Source organism: Electrona antarctica (genome assembly GCF_951216825.1).
Source record: "Electrona antarctica genome assembly, chromosome: 13".
In the NCBI taxonomy this organism is placed as follows: Eukaryota; Metazoa; Chordata; class Actinopteri; order Myctophiformes; family Myctophidae; genus Electrona; species Electrona antarctica.
This window is the reverse complement of record NC_136794.1, coordinates 11,987,047-12,003,435: the sequence shown is the minus strand read 5'-3', so window position 1 is coordinate 12,003,435 and position 16,389 is coordinate 11,987,047. Positions and strand designations below refer to the sequence as shown.

The 16,389-nt window shown below is 47.5% G+C and overlaps 1 protein-coding gene across 1 annotated transcript in view; it reads left to right on the top strand.

The window, feature by feature from the left end:
- Positions 1-532: 532 nt before the first annotated feature.
- Positions 533-16,389, top strand: part of ndp (norrin cystine knot growth factor NDP) — a 31,575-nt gene continuing 15,718 nt past the window's right edge. The window contains exon 1 of the mRNA XM_079518337.1: positions 533-761. The gene's annotated coding sequence lies outside the window, so the exon portion shown is untranslated. The remainder of the gene's footprint in view (positions 762-16,389) is intronic.

Below are 16,389 nucleotides of genomic sequence, written 5' to 3'. Positions count from 1 at the left end.
GTCCATGTGAGGGCGAGAGACAGACAGAATATAGAAAATAAGAATGTGTGTGTCTGTCTGTGTGAGTCTGTGTGTCCACACACAAAGGTGTGTGCGTGTGTGTCTGTGTGTGTATATGTATGTGTGCGCATGACGGATAGGACATTAATGCGTGCGTGTGCGTGCGTGCGTGTTTGTGTGTGTGCGTGTCCATGATATATGACTGCTGTGTCACGATTCACATCCGACAGCCATCCTCAGAGGCAAAGAGGCAATGCATTCAGCCTTCTCTGTTTTCTAGCGAGTTTCCTCCTCTTAAATAGAGGGAGTGGGACTGTGTGAGACAGAGAGAGGAAGGGGAGGGGAGGGGAGGGGAAAAGAGAGATACAGAGAGAGTACTGTGAAAGAGAGTATAGAGTTTAGTGGAGAGAGAGAGGGAGAGAGAGAGAGAGAGAGAGAGAGAGAGAGAGGAGGGGGTGCGTGAAACAGAGCAAGACAGAGGAAGGGAGAGCAGAGCTCAGACAATCAGTCAGTACACAGCAGTGCACGTGTGTGAGTGAAGGTATACACAGACAGAGACAAGAGGCTTTGGAGAAAACAAGAGTTTGAGCAGAGAGGGGGGCTATCCGGTGCTATACAATGTGTCTGTGAGTGCGCGTGCAGACTCCCCCCCCCTCCCTCCCTCACTCCCCCCCCCCCCCCCTCCCTCCCCCCCGGCCGGGGCTGCTGGGCGACGACCGTCCGTCTCCAACTGGTCATCTTGCTGTGCGGAGTTGCTCAAGGTAGGACCTCAGGAACCCTGCATCTTCTCCTCTTGACTCCAACCACCCATGCAAGGATCAGTGCACCTGGACGAGGGGGCTCGGGACACAGTCAAACCCAGGGTGCTCATTTAGCTCACGCCGTGGGGTGCTGCGTGCGGGTCACCTTTGACACTGGCAGAGTTAAATGAACCTTCTGGATATTACTGTGCGCACACCTGTTTGCTGGGATATTTGTATTTTTTTTCTCTTTTTATTTCTTCTTTTTTTTCCTCAAAATGTATTGCGGTCACTCGTCACCGCGGTTATTCTGTAGACCATGTGTTGCTTTGAGGCTGACATCATCCCAACGTTTTATTCGGCTGGATGTAATTATTTTATTCGGGCATGTTGCACGCTCAAGATTCATAGGTTGTGACGGGGATAATGTTAATATTTGAATAGAGATGAATATGAGAGCATGTGGCAGCTAATACTATCATGTCATATTTGTCATCTAAGCAGTGAGAGTAGTGCTGAGTTTTGAGTTCTGCTCATCTAGAAGGGTCCACCTGACCATGCTTGTCATCCGCACACCTTCCTCCTTCACTGAAGGTATTTTCTCAGCTGCAAGTGGTTGTGATTAAGACAGAACAGTGTGACACAATGTGTAGAAGAAAGGCAAAGTGTTTGTGTTGGCTGTGGTAGACTTCTAGTAATGATGGTCTGACAGCCAGTTTGGAAAGACAGAGCCTTTGGATGAAACAGAGATTAAGAGCATACGCTGTGTGTGTGTGTGTGTGTGCGTGTGTGTGTGTGCGTGCGTGCGTGCGTGCGTGCGTGCGTGCGTGCGTGCGTGCGTGCGTGCGTGCGTGCGTGCGTGCGCGCGTTGTGTATGAGAGATATAGACGTGCACTGTGCATGCCTGTGCCTATATGAACACGTATAAATGCACGGGTTAGTAACTGCGTTGATAACTGCAGGCGTGTGTGTGTGTGTATGGACGCATGGAGGCATGTGTGTATGTGCGTCAGTGTACGAGGGGGGCTGTTCTGTTCTGTTGGACCCTGAGGCTGATGGTTTATGCTGGAAGGAGATGATGACAGATGTAATGGACTCTGTGGTAGGTAGAAGTGAGAGACGAGCACCACCTCCATCCAACTGCAGGAGAAAAAGAGCGTGCGTCTGTGTCTGTGTGTGTGCGTGCGTGTGTGCGTGCGTGTGTGTCTTTCTGTCTGTGAGGGAGAGAGGGTGGATGGCAATATAGACGGAAGAGGATAGAGAGAAGGTGTTCAAGTGAAAAATGAAGTGAGTGTAACGAGTTTCTGGATAACGAAAGAGAGAGAGAGAGAGAGAGAGAGAGAGAGAGAGAGAGAGAGAGAGAGAGCGTGGGGGAGGTTGGAGTTTGGAGTTGGGAGGTTGGAACGATAAAATCCATAAGAGGACGGACCAAAGGAAACAATAAATAGAAGAAACAGAATGAAATTGAGATGTGTGAGATGGAGTCAAGGAGACCTGGAGGAGGTGCCAGTGACAGAGTTCTTGACACAGAGAAGGAGGGAGTGAGAGAGAGAGAGAGAGAGAGAGAGAGAGAGACCAAGTGATGCAGACATCCCTGTCCAGATATCTCCACTATAGAAGCCAGTGACAACAGATGAGAAACAGAAACAAGCAAAAAAACTAAAGTGTGATCACCCTTGTATTGTTTAGGGGGGGAAAAAGACAGTGGATTGAGGTGGAAGGAGGTTTGTTTCAAGTGCGTGCGTGCGTGCGTGCGTGCGTGCGTGCGTGCGTGCGTGCGTGCGTGTGTGCGTCAACCCGCATGTCTGTGTGCATCTGTTCTCATATTCTCCCGTCTCGCTCACATAGAGGCCGCTGTGCGTGTATTTATTTGGTGGGTGTTGAAACTGCGATAGGCAGTTCACAGTGTCTCAGCAGCGCAGGAATGCTGCTCCTGACAAATGGATGCTCCGCACGCACCGCATAGGGCCACCGACCACGTATACACGTCTTTAGCACCGCTCTGCCAGACGAGCATGTGACAGATATCTGCGCCATAGCCATGCCCCAAAGGAAAACCTGCTCCAGTCTGATAAAAAAACAAGAAGAAAAGAAAAGCCTGAATCCCCTCCTTGATTCTTACATGCTATAGGGCTGTGTATATAGCTCTGTGTGGTTATAACCTAATAATGGAGGCTTGACTATACCTCATGACAGTGTGGGCTTGTAGATCTGCTATTTTCAGAGAGTGACGCCATTGTGTGACGGAGTGTATAAGTTAAGAAATAGCTCTCGGGGTCAATGTGTTCCCCCTCCTGTCATCTATTCTGATGGTGGATATAGAGCAGTGCAGAGTGGCGTAAGAGAGGAGAGGAGATTTGGTGGCAGGGCTTAATTGGAAAAGTGTGTGTGCATACTCACACGTGCGTGTGGGTGTGCGTGTGTGTGTGTGTGTGTCAGAGAGACTTAACAACTGAGCTATGGAGATGAGGTGGTCTGAGCATCAAAGCAAGGTTAATGCCATGATGTGAACAGGTCAGACACACGGTATAGACATCACAGGCAGACAGAGAGGTATATATAAGTAGAAGAAATGCACAGACTCACAACTTATAATGCAGAAATGTGGAACATACTATGTGTGTGTATGTCATCTGTGTGCTTTCTCTCTCTCTCTCTCTCTCTCTCTCTCTCTCTCTCTCTGTGTTTCTGAGAAGCCCAAATTGTAAAGCTAACATAAGCTTAGCCCTGGCTCACATGGCTGCCTATCATTGGCTGCGGACTGCCCTCAAATCCACGCTGTTTGTCTTATCTTTACCAGGCGGGGTATATTTAGTGAGGAGCTTAGCTTTTAGTAGGCTGGCGTGTGGAGAGCGTGAAGCCTCGTTTATATACTTCACTGCACGACGGTGTCGCTCGCCCGAATCAACAGAAAATCTGTTATTTTTGGTGAGCAACGCGCCATGTGACAAAGTATTATGTAGGTTAGGCTTAAATAACAGCAGAAGGAGAGAGACGGGGTGTGTGTGTGTGTGTGTGTGTGTGTGTGTGTGTGTGTGTGTGTGTGTGTGTGTGTGTGTGTGTGTGTGTGTGTGTGTGTGTGTGTGCGAATGCATGCGTGTGTGCGAATGCATGCGTGTGTTTTGGGGGTTTGGCGCCAGCACACATTGACAGTGGTCAGCTTGGTACTTGGTATGCCAAGCGGTGTGTGTGTTGTGTTGGGGTAGCAGGTCTGTGTGTGTGTGTGTGTGTGTGTGTGTGTGTGTGTGTGTGTGTGTGTGTGTGTGTGTGTGTGTGTGTGTGTGTGTGTGTGCATATGTGTGTGCGTGTGCGTGTGTGCGCGTGCGTGTGCGCGTGTGTGCATATGTGTGTGCGTGCGTGTATCCCCCTCCCGCTCTCCCGTCAGGAATCTGCCCTTTAGTTTATTAAAAGCTGGTGAAACAATGGAGGGAGGTGAGATGGAGGAGGGGAGGCGACAAACAGAAAGCAATGACGTAACCTCTGGGCAGAGAGAGGTACAGACGTAGAGGTAGAGCGAGAGCGAATAATGAATACTAATGACACGGAGAAAGTCGAGGGGCGGGGGGGGGGGAGAGCAGAGGGAAGAGGAGAAAGATATTCATGAGCATCGATCTATAAAAGCACAAAACATATTTTGCAGACTCAGTGACGCACTGCTATACCTGCCAGTCCTCCTGACTCCTCTCCTCGTCTGATGTCATTCCGTGCACCTGTTTATGGTGTCTGGCCTGTCGGCGTGGGGTGGTGGGGGGTTGGGGGGGGGGGCTGCCTCCGCCGCCCTATGCAGACAGCTAAGGCCTGCCTGGCTGTCCCACGGGCAACAACTGTGGACTCAGCTGCCATGCGGGGTCCGTCCTGGGAGGCAAAGTGGAAGATCCCTCCAGAGATCTGTCTCCCAGTCCCTGCCCCCCCCCCCCCCCCCAAGAGACCACCCCCCCAGAGATCTGTCTCCCAGTCCCTGCCCACCCCCCCAGAGATCGGTCTCCCAGTCCCTGCCCACCCCCCCAGAGATCCGTCTCCCAGTCCCTGACACCCCCCCCCCCCCACCAGAGATCTGTCTCCCAGTCCCTGCCCCCCACCCCCACCAGAGATCTGTCTCCCAGTCCCTGCCCACCCCCCCCCCCCCCAGAGATCTGTCTCCCAGTCCCTGCCCCCCACCCCCACCAGAGATCTGTCTCCCAGTCCCTGCCCACCCCCCCCCCCCAGAGATCTGTCTCCCAGTCCCTGCCCACCCCCCCCCCCCACCAGAGATCTGTCTCCTAGTCCCTGCCCCCCCCCCCCATAGATCTGTCTCCCAGTCCCTGCCCACCCCCCCAGAGATCTGTCTCCCAGTCCCTGCCCCCCCCCACCAGAGATCTGTCTCCCAGTCCCTGCCCACCCCCCCCCCACACACACCAGAGATCTGTCTCCCAGTCCCTGCCCACCCCCCCAGAGATCTGTCTCCCAGTCCCTGACCCCCCCCCCACCAGAGATCTGTCTCCCAGTCCCTGCCCCCCCCCCCCCCCCCCCCCCAGAGATCTGTCTCCCAGTCCCTGCCCACCCCCCCAGAGATCTGTTTCCCAGTCCCTGAACCCCCCCCCCCCCCCCCCACCAGAGATCTGTCTCCCAGTCCCTGCCCACCAGAGATCTGTCTTCCAGTCCCTGCCCCCCCCCCCCCACCAGAGATCTGTCTCCCAGTCCCTGCCCACCCCCCCAGAGATCTGTCTCCCAGTCCCTGACACCCCCCCCCCCCCCCCCCCCCAGAGACCACCACACCAGCGTCCCAGCAATGCTTCCACTCAGTCACGCACCAGCAGTGCGGCCATGTAAACACCTCGCTACGCTGGGCAGTTTATAGTCCTCGTCATCGTGTAAGTCAGAGAGTGCACAAATGTAACCGAATGCATCCGTAAAGGTTCCATTTGGTTCCATTATATACTCTCTGAGTTACAAATGAAAACTGAGGATTTGATAATGAATTGCATTGTTATAGCGCTTTTCCAAGTGCTCAAAGCGCTTTACAATGGTTAATTCATTCATACATTAGGAGGTGAAGAAGCGAACAGTCGACACCTGCGTCCTCACTTCCCACATTCGCACACCAATGGTGGCAAGCTAGCACCGAACGACTCATTGGAGGCAATGTAGGGTTCAGTGTCTTGCCCAAGGACACTTCAACATGTGGACAGGAGGAGCCGGGATTCGAACCGCCGACCCATGGATCATCGGACGACCTGCTCTACCTCCTGAGCCACAGCCACTGATTTTAGTCACCCCATGCCTCCATATATGGTCACACCTCGTGACATCACACCTCCACATATGGTCACGCCTCGTGACAACACGCCTCGTGACATGTCACGCCACCATTTAAGGCCATCTCCATATATGAAGATCACGACACTGACCTAATCTAACCCTGGATAACCATACATGGAGAAGACTGGATCATCATCTATCTGCATATATGGAGCCGGCTAGCAACTCTACATATGACCTCAAACCCTTAGATCTCCATATATGGCGCTGACCTGTTCTGACTCCCAGTCCCTGCCCACCCCCCCAGAGATCGGTCTCCCAGTCCCTGCCCACCCCCCCAGAGATCCGTCTCCCAGTCCCTGACACCCCCCCCCCCCACCAGAGATCTGTCTCCCAGTCCCTGCCCCCCACCCCCACCAGAGATCTGTCTCCCAGTCCCTGCCCACCCCCCCCCCCCCAGAGATCTGTCTCCCAGTCCCTGCCCCCCACCCCCACCAGAGATCTGTCTCCCAGTCCCTGCCCACCCCCCCCCCCCAGAGATCTGTCTCCCAGTCCCTGCCCACCCCCCCCCCCACCAGAGATCTGTCTCCTAGTCCCTGCCCCCCCCCCCCCATAGATCTGTCTCCCAGTCCCTGCCCACCCCCCCAGAGATCTGTCTCCCAGTCCCTGCCCCCCCCCACCAGAGATCTGTCTCCCAGTCCCTGCCCACCCCCCCCCCCACACACACCAGAGATCTGTCTCCCAGTCCCTGCCCACCCCCCCAGAGATCTGTCTCCCAGTCCCTGACCCCCCCCCCACCAGAGATCTGTCTCCCAGTCCCTGCCCACCCCCCCCCCCCCCCCCAGAGATCTGTCTCCCAGTCCCTGCCCACCCCCCCAGAGATCTGTTTCCCAGTCCCTGAACCCCCCCCCCCCCCCCCACCAGAGATCTGTCTCCCAGTCCCTGCCCACCAGAGATCTGTCTTCCAGTCCCTGCCCCCCCCCCCCCCCACCAGAGATCTGTCTCCCAGTCCCTGCCCACCCCCCCAGAGATCTGTCTCCCAGTCCCTGACACCCCCCCCCCCCCCCCCCCCCCAGAGACCACCACACCAGCGTCCCAGCAATGCTTCCACTCAGTCACGCACCAGCAGTGCGGCCATGTAAACACCTCGCTACGCTGGGCAGTTTATAGTCCTCGTCATCGTGTAAGTCAGAGAGTGCACAAATGTAACCGAATGCATCCGTAAAGGTTCCATTTGGTTCCATTATATACTCTCTGAGTTACAAATGAAAACTGAGGATTTGATAATGAATTGCATTGTTATAGCGCTTTTCCAAGTGCTCAAAGCGCTTTACAATGGTTAATTCATTCATACATTAGGAGGTGAAGAAGCGAACAGTCGACACCTGCGTCCTCACTTCCCACATTCGCACACCAATGGTGGCAAGCTAGCACCGAACGACTCATTGGAGGCAATGTAGGGTTCAGTGTCTTGCCCAAGGACACTTCAACATGTGGACAGGAGGAGCCGGGATTCGAACCGCCGACCCATGGATCATCGGACGACCTGCTCTACCTCCTGAGCCACAGCCACTGATTTTAGTCACCCCATGCCTCCATATATGGTCACACCTCGTGACATCACACCTCCACATATGGTCACGCCTCGTGACAACACGCCTCGTGACATGTCACGCCACCATTTAAGGCCATCTCCATATATGAAGATCACGACACTGACCTAATCTAACCCTGGATAACCATACATGGAGAAGACTGGATCATCATCTATCTGCATATATGGAGCCGGCTAGCAACTCTACATATGACCTCAAACCCTTAGATCTCCATATATGGCGCTGACCTGTTCTGACATTCCATACTGTATGTTGATCATTCCCCACCCGTCCTTCCTGTTCTGACATTCCATATGTTGATCTGACCTCATCAAACCCTGTACACTCAAGACACGCTCCATATATGGCCAGTACAGGATTCATTCCATATGTTGATCTGACCCCCCATGCCAAAGCGCCAGGAGTCTGCCGTCTGCCACCACCCAGGCAGATACGTGCACGCGGTCGCTTCTTGCCCTCAGGGCGTGTTACTGGTTGTATGGTGTGTGTGCGTGCGTGTGTGCGTGTGTGCGTGCGTGCGTGCGTGCGTGCGTGTGTGCGTGCGTGCGTGCGTGGAAACAGAAACCCATACAGTATGTGAGGTGGGCAGGGGGTATTTATATACAGTATATAGCATACACATGCAGCCCACCTATTGTGCATCTAAACTTGGTATGAATGAGATGTTATTGACACAACATATGGCTGCAACAGTTGGAGGAGTTGCACTTTGGCTCCAACAGCCGGGGCACGCAGCGATGTGTTGTGTTGTTGTGTTGATGTGTTTGCCTTAACAATTACAATCACCCTCAAATAGTGAACACATACAGTGCAGTACAGTTCTTCTGTTATGGTCTGTATTGGTCCACTTTCTTTTAGGGTACTTTTCTTAACGACGGGCGGACGGACAGACGGACGGACAGACTATTTATAGGTGTTATGTTTGATGATGATCTGATGACTAAAACAGATGAATGAGAAACGAGTACATAACAGTGCGTGCCTGCACAGCAAAGATTGTGCATCCAACAGCTCGAAACACATGCACACGCCACACTATAGTTCATAGCCACTGCAGCAATCCTGTCATTTGCTTCAGCTAATGAGCAATATAATTCACAGAGAAATTGGCACTGCCTCAGTTAATCCTACTCACCAAGGGTATACTCGGTGAGTCTTGCCCTTCGCCTTAAACGTTGTACTTTTGGTGTGCCATGCATGCACAACGACACATTATTCTATTATTAATGGCCCGGGTCAGAATAATCCTTCATAATGTTGATTGGCTCAGCTGGCCTGCAATCAATCAAAAATATAAGTACTGTCTTTGGGGCAGTTGATTAAAGGAACACTTGACTTCACCCATTTTCAATCTCATCTTCACTACAGTAAGGTCATCACAAATGCTGATTATAAGTCCACTGATGTCACTGATAGGCACGTTGAGACACAGAGTGAGTAGACAGGTTTCAGAACTGTCCACGGCCCTCCTCTGAGACACAGAGTGAGTAGACAGGTTTCAGAACTGTCCACAGCCCTCCTCTGAGACACAAAGCGAGTAGACAGGTTTCAGAACTGTCCACAGCCCTCCTCTGAGACACAGAGTGCAGTAGACAGGTTTCAGAACTGTCCACAGCCCTCCTCTGAGACAAAAAGCGAGTAGACAGGTTTCAGAACTGTCCGCGGCCCTCCTCTGAGACACAGAGTGAGTAGGCAGAAATGCTGCCATCTTATGAGCATTCATAAGAACCAATTGCATGAAGATGGGTGCTCCTTTAAGCTTTTGTACGCTTTATGGGACAGGGCCATGTTTTCCGTGTATACTTCTTATGTGATATGGCGCTGTGTTTTCACCTCGTGACGCGTGACGCAACCATACGGTTGGACAGCTGTTGTGAACTCTCTTTAGGCATCTGTGTTGGATGCTTCAAATGCGTGTGCATTGTTGTTGATTTGTGATAGGACAACTTGGCATTGCACGGCTTGCATTTGACCTTGTTTTCATTACTACTCAGAAGTTCTCACACATGCCAATCCCTCCATCAATGCCGTGCATTACCCTCCGTGTGAAAGTCTGTCTGTCTGTGACGTGTGTGAGCGAGAGAGTGAGAGTGAAAATAATATTGTAATTATCGCGATTACGACAATTGCAAGACGATTACAATTATTGTAATCGGTTTGCATAGTCGTGATTGTGTATTGCCTCTGGACAGCACTTGTCCAAGAGTGAATGATTGTGAGTGTGCGTGTGTGTGTGTGTGTGTGCGTGTGCGCGTGCGCGTGCGCGTGTGCGTGTGTGTGTGTTGATACTGGTACAGGTACTGTAGATACACAGACAGACCTGTATTTATCCTGAAGGAAATTCAGTTGATATAGCACTGGCACCCCAGTAAGCATGAACCGCAGTTATAGTTAAGCGTAGAGGGAAGTTAACACTCATTAAAAATAAGAGGAAAAATAAAATAATAGTATGTGCGTGGGACCGTGCGTGCAAGCCTGCCATCACCTGCATGGGAAGCACAGCATAATGTCTGCACACACTCTCATAACCACAAACTCCTGAAGTCCTCAAACCAGAGGGAATATGGTACAGTATGTAAAGAAAGGAGGGATTGTATTGTGGTTGTATGCCACGGCTCCCCGAATATTCTCAAGCCAGGTTGCAGCTCACCAAATGTAGTAGAATTTGCAATATTTGATTTAGTCATGTCATCTGATATGTCTTATATTGAGCCATAATTACATATCTTGACATGTCTACATGGTATGTGTAATTGTCTCAGCGTGGCTGAGGCTACGTTTTTGCCCCCGTCCGTCCGTCCTTGTGTGTGTGTGTGTGTGTGTGTGTGTGTGCGTGCGCACGCATGTGTCATCCGTCTATGAGCAGCTAATCTCCGGTTCCGTTAGACCGATCAGCGTGAAACTGAAACAAACCTCTGCCCCAAATGTTTCAGGTGGCCAATTATTGCTAAACTAATTTTTTAATGTTATTCATACTGATTTTTTAAAATCAGGCTCATGGTGGCGCTATAACAGGCCGATTTCTGTGAGCAGTTAATCTCCGAGTGTTGTGAAACATTGCTGGCCCCACAATAAGCTACCTACAGTATGTAGGCAAAGTTTTCTTTTTTTAATGGAGAATAAAAATTGTAACATTCAGCCATTAAATAAAACAGCTCTCCATAGACATTGTTCTATAGTTAAGACTGTGATATGTGATTGCCCATGATCTGGCATTAAGAACAGCTTCTACTGGCTGCCTATAGCCTAATAGGCATAGGGTGCTAAATACCAACACCCGATAAAGGAAGACCTTTGACATGAAAGGACAAAGAGGAGGCTAAATAAATGCCTGACTGAACCTCTTCTCCTGTAAATCTCGATCCATCACTGGGGAACTCTGAGGTAGACAGAGTCGAGACGGGCCTCCCTCATTGCCATGTTGGACAAAACGTGCCTCAGGGTCCTCTTATATGGGTGTTGTATATACTTTGCAGCTCGCTGGTGTTGCGCACTGCAAATAGCCATACAACATCTGCTATTTCCTGTGTGCGACACAGCACGCAACCAAGTATAACTCAGGCTTTAACTTCCTTACATTAATATAACGGGGGCCTTTTGCGTAGGACACGCTTTGGACACGTTGTGATAACTCATTCCTGGCTGTGTCCCTCAGTTCTTCTGGAATTAGTACAGAGGCCTATAAGTCTTGTAGGTTGCAAACAGAAGGTGTATTTATTCACCATAGAAAATACAAAACAGGACAAGAACACCACATGTAGCTCTTAATTCACCCTCAACAGACTCAAATCAACTCAACTGGCAAAGTGGCAGCCTTTTATGCTCAGCCTATAGAGCGTCGCAGTCCCGCCCCCTTCCATGACGACGCCAGGCCCAGGAAATGAGAAAAAGTATTTATTTAAAGACCTTTTAAGCGTTGTACGAAGCCAACTCGAGTCGTGACAAATCATGACAACACACACAATATTTTGGACCAAACAAAAACAACAAAAAAAGTGTTGTAACCTGCCGTTTTTTTCTACTTTCTAATTCTTTGTTTGGCCCGAAAAATTGTGTTTGTTGTCATGATTTGTCACGACAAGAGTTGGCTTTGTCCGCGGCGTAAACGTCTTTAAATAAATACTTTCTGAAATGTCTATGAGGAAAATGAACGGAGAATCATTTCCTGGGCCCTGGTAGGGGGCGGGACTGCAACGCTCTATAGCAATGAGCCAGTGTGGACTACCACTCTGAGGTGTATTCTAAACCTGGATAAAGCATACAATAAATACATAAATAAATATATCTTAACCCCCACAAGTACAGTACTCCTTCCTCACTACTACAACAAACCATAAGCAACTCTGACTAAAGCACATCACAAGCTATCCTGACTTGGTCCAGCCCCAATTATACTGGACAGAATAGCATAAATCTGTTAAGCTTCCAATCGTCACTCAACATTACACTTATCTATTGACCATATGCAGACCGCGTCCATCTTGTCAACAAGGTGGTAACTAGGGCAATTTCCCATTGACAGACCAATCATCTAAACAGAAATGTCCTATCTGATTGTATTAAACAACGTCAAACTCACCAACATTGCAGCTGTACGAAAAGCTTGAATTATCCTCTTTCTATCTGCAAAGTGTTTGTTTCATTAAAAACAAAATCCACTGTATGTTATGAGCTATTCCTGTCAAGAAATTCCTTGAAGATGATTATTTTTAAGTGTCAGAGTTCATGGCTGCCCACACAGGTGGAACTAATTAGCTGAGTGGCCAGCTCAACAAAGACACAAAACACAATTCAAAATATTCAGCTAAAAATGTATTCAATCAACAATAAAATCTGTGCAAAATAAAACTGTGCAAATGAATAAAGTGCCAATACCTAAAGTGCCCATATGCTGTGCAAATATTGTACAATGGACCCTTCGCTAAACCTCACCCCAAAACAAGCGATTGTCCAATGCCATTCCAAATAGTTGCTGGCATATGCTGGCAAGCTTCCATCACCTCATCATAGCTGTCAGTGTTATTTTGCATGGCTGTGTTGATGAACTTAACGTCTGGAAAATGACGCGACTCACCCACCCAGGTCATGGTAATAATACTAATCACCGTAGTCTTACCGTGCATTACATGAAAACTCCTGTCAGATGTTAAAGTTGATTGAGTTGGATACTGTTTCTCCCTCTAACATTTTCTCTTATTTCTAGTTTATTGAAATAATGGCATGCACATTTTTTCCCAGTGCATAGCTTATGCTGCAGGACTTGTTGCTAGATTTAGAAGACATTTTGGATTGTCTCTTGCTAATGAAATGATTGATTATTTATACGGAGAAATCCCATCATTTAACATACCATTTGCAGGCCGCGGCCATCTTGCCATCAGAGTTTGGAAGCACTCGTTTTCAGTAAAGCAATGTCCTGCTGCCTCCTGCATTATGTGCAAATTCAAAACAGGTGGTACGCAGGGCAGTTGAGTGATATCTAACGAGCACTTCCAAACTGCAACACTTGGAAAAATAATCACCTGCAAGGACAGAAAGTAACTCATAACATGTCTACAGTGGATTTTTATGAAACAAACACTTTGAGGATAGAAAGAGAATAATTCAAGCTTTCTGTACAGCTGCAATGTTGGTGAGTTGAGATAGGACTTTTCCTGAATGGGCTGCCAATGGGAAGTTGCACCTTGTTAGCACATTGCCACATGGTAAGATGGCCGTACGGCGTACGTGGTCTGCATATGGTCCCGGTGAAAGCATACAGCTTGAGAGTGGAGTTGGTGAGGCTTAGCGATGGGTCCATTAATGAGGGTTACATTAGATGTGCAACAGAAGTCCTCTCTGTTACAGCAAGATTTCAAGCTGGGAGGTAGAACATGTGTTGTCAAGGAGCAATATGTGTTGCATAATGCTGCAAAAATAATACATGTATGTATGAAATCCCCTTCAATAATCCAACTATACCTTGAAAAATTACTCCACGTATTAATCAGAAAATGCTGTTTACATGGACATTTTCTATTCAGGCTATTGTTTGAATTAGGTAAAATAGTTGGAATATTACAGTGTATGACTCTGATTGGATGTTTTGTATATGATTGATTTTTGATTGATTGTTTATTTATTTTCGTGTCATGCACACCTTGTGCCCAACCCTCATGGGTTTATAAGACACCATTTCACAGTTGCAATTACAGCATGTATAGCATGTACACAGCACACATTTTGAGAGAAAGGGATATGTGAAGTTTTTTGGCATTGGAGGAGTTGAGGCAGTATAGTAGTTGAGGCAGTATAGTAGTTGAGGCAGTATAGTAGTTGAGGCAGTATAGTAGTTGAGGCAGTATAGTAGTTGAGGCAGTATAGTAGTTGAGGCAGTATAGTATTGAGGCAGTATAGTAGTTGAGGCAGTATAGTAGTTGAGGCAGTATAGTATTGAGGCAGTATAGTAGTTGAGGCAGTATAGTAGTTGAGGCAGTATAGTATTGAGGCAGTATAGTAGTTGAGGCAGTATAGTAGTTGAGGCAGTATAGTATTGAGGCAGTATAGTAGTTGAGGCAGTATAGTAGTTGAGGCAGTATAGTAGTTGAGGCAGTATAGTAGTTGAGGCAGTATAGTATTGAGGCAGTATAGTAGTTGAGGCAGTATAGTAGTTGAGGCAGTATAGTAGTTGAGGCAGTATAGTATTGAGGCAGTATAGTAGTTGAGGCAGTATAGTAGTTGAGGCAGTATAGTATTGAGGCAGTATAGTAGTTGAGGCAGTATAGTATTGAGGCAGTATAGTAGTTGAGGCAGTATAGTAGTTGAGGCAGTATAGTATTGAGGCAGTATAGTAGTTGAGGCAGTATAGTAGTTGAGGCAGTATAGTATTGAGGCAGTATAGTATTGAGGCAGTATAGTATTGAGGCAGTATAGTAGTTGAGGCAGTATAGTAGTTGAGGCAGTATAGTAGTTGAGGCAGTATAGTAGTTGAGGCAGTATAGTAGTTGAGGCAGTATAGTAGTTGAGGCAGTATAGTAGTTGAGGCAGTATAGTAGTTGAGGCAGTATAGTAGTTGAGGCAGTATAGTAGTTGAGGCAGTATAGTAGTTGAGGCAGTATAGTAGTTGAGGCAGTATAGTAGTTGAGGCAGTATAGTAGTTGAGGCAGTATAGTAGTTGAGGCAGTATAGTAGTTGAGGCAGTATAGTAGTTGAGGCAGTATAGTAGTTGAGGCAGTATAGTAGTTGAGGCAGTATAGTAGTTGAGGCAGTATAGTAGTTGAGGCAGTATAGTAGTTGAGGCAGTATAGTAGTTGAGGCAGTATAGTATGGCATTGTGAGCATCTAGAGCATTCTCAGGTATATTGGTGTGTTTACTGTTGAGGGAGAAAACAATGTTGCACATTAACCCATTTAGACCTGAGGCCGATTCTAAAAACGCCTTCTTTTTTATTTGTATTTTTTATTTATTTATGTAGGCCTATAGCAACAACTAGACACAGAGGTAGCTCCAGGATTGAAAGGTATAACAACGTATAGGTTACAACAGGTCTCAGGGTTCCCACGGTCATGAAATTCCTGGAAATACATTTTGAAATTAGAAAAATCATTTCCAGTCCTGGAATTTATCAAAGGTCCTAGAAAAAGTATTTGGATATGCATTGTTTTTGGCCATTGATCTTAGTTAATAAAAACATTTTCCAAAACAGGTATAATATTACACGAAATAGGCCTATGTAACATAACACATAAGTCGTTTTTTGCCGAACACGCAGCGTGATTGCAGTCTATAGCTAATGTGTACCGGATGTGACAAAAATAACAGATCTACAAGCTATGCCCAGCTAGGATAGGTGGTGTTGCAATATAGTTGGCACAAAATTTGGAACAGAATTATACCTATAGCCTATATTCTATATTCTTGTATGCTTCATTGTTGCACACTGCCTGTCTTTGGGCATTGCATTATTGCGCTGAATGATTGTTATATAGGTCTGGAAATTGGTTTAAATATATATCCTGGAAAGGTTTTGGAAATGTTTTGGAAATTCATTGGTAAAAATGTGTGGGAACCCTGAGGTCTAAATGGGTTGGTTAATCATCTGGGGATGGATTTTATTTTTCTTTTTTTTCTCTTTTTTTAATTTCACTATAAGCCCCTTGAGTTGCAGCAACTTGTATCTGAGGGGGTCCTTCGTCCTTAGGACAAACATACAACAAGAAAACAATCCACCAACACAGAACAATCAGGGACATACTGTACTGTACTGACTGTACACAAAATGCTCTTCCACCATCTCAAACCCTACATACTGTAGGTTTTCTTAAATAAAATAATACAAATTTTAAATACAAGAAATAAGACAATCAATGCAAATGAACAAGTATGATGCCAATATAGGATCATCATTAAATACATACGTAAATAAATACAGTCAGAAGCAGGAATAGCTACAGTATGAACCACCAATGAAGTCTTGTAAGCATGAAGCATTAAAAGGATAAATTGATCTAAGTGACAAGTGACATGCTGTTGAACTTAACCCACAGGTTGAGAACCATTGATTTTTAGAGGGTTAAAAGTTCACAACCACTGGAAACTGTACTAAAGCAACTGCTATGTCGCTGATGAAGTGATGAGGGGGCAACTTCAGTCATTAATGCTATAGTATACAATACATTCTATTGTATAGCATGTAAACAGGAATCACTTTCAACCTTGTATGCCTATGTTGGGCATGTCAGGTAAAAAAAATCAAAAGATTTCACAATCTAAAATAGCAGGTCTACAAGCTCACATTTAATTGTGATGTGCTGTG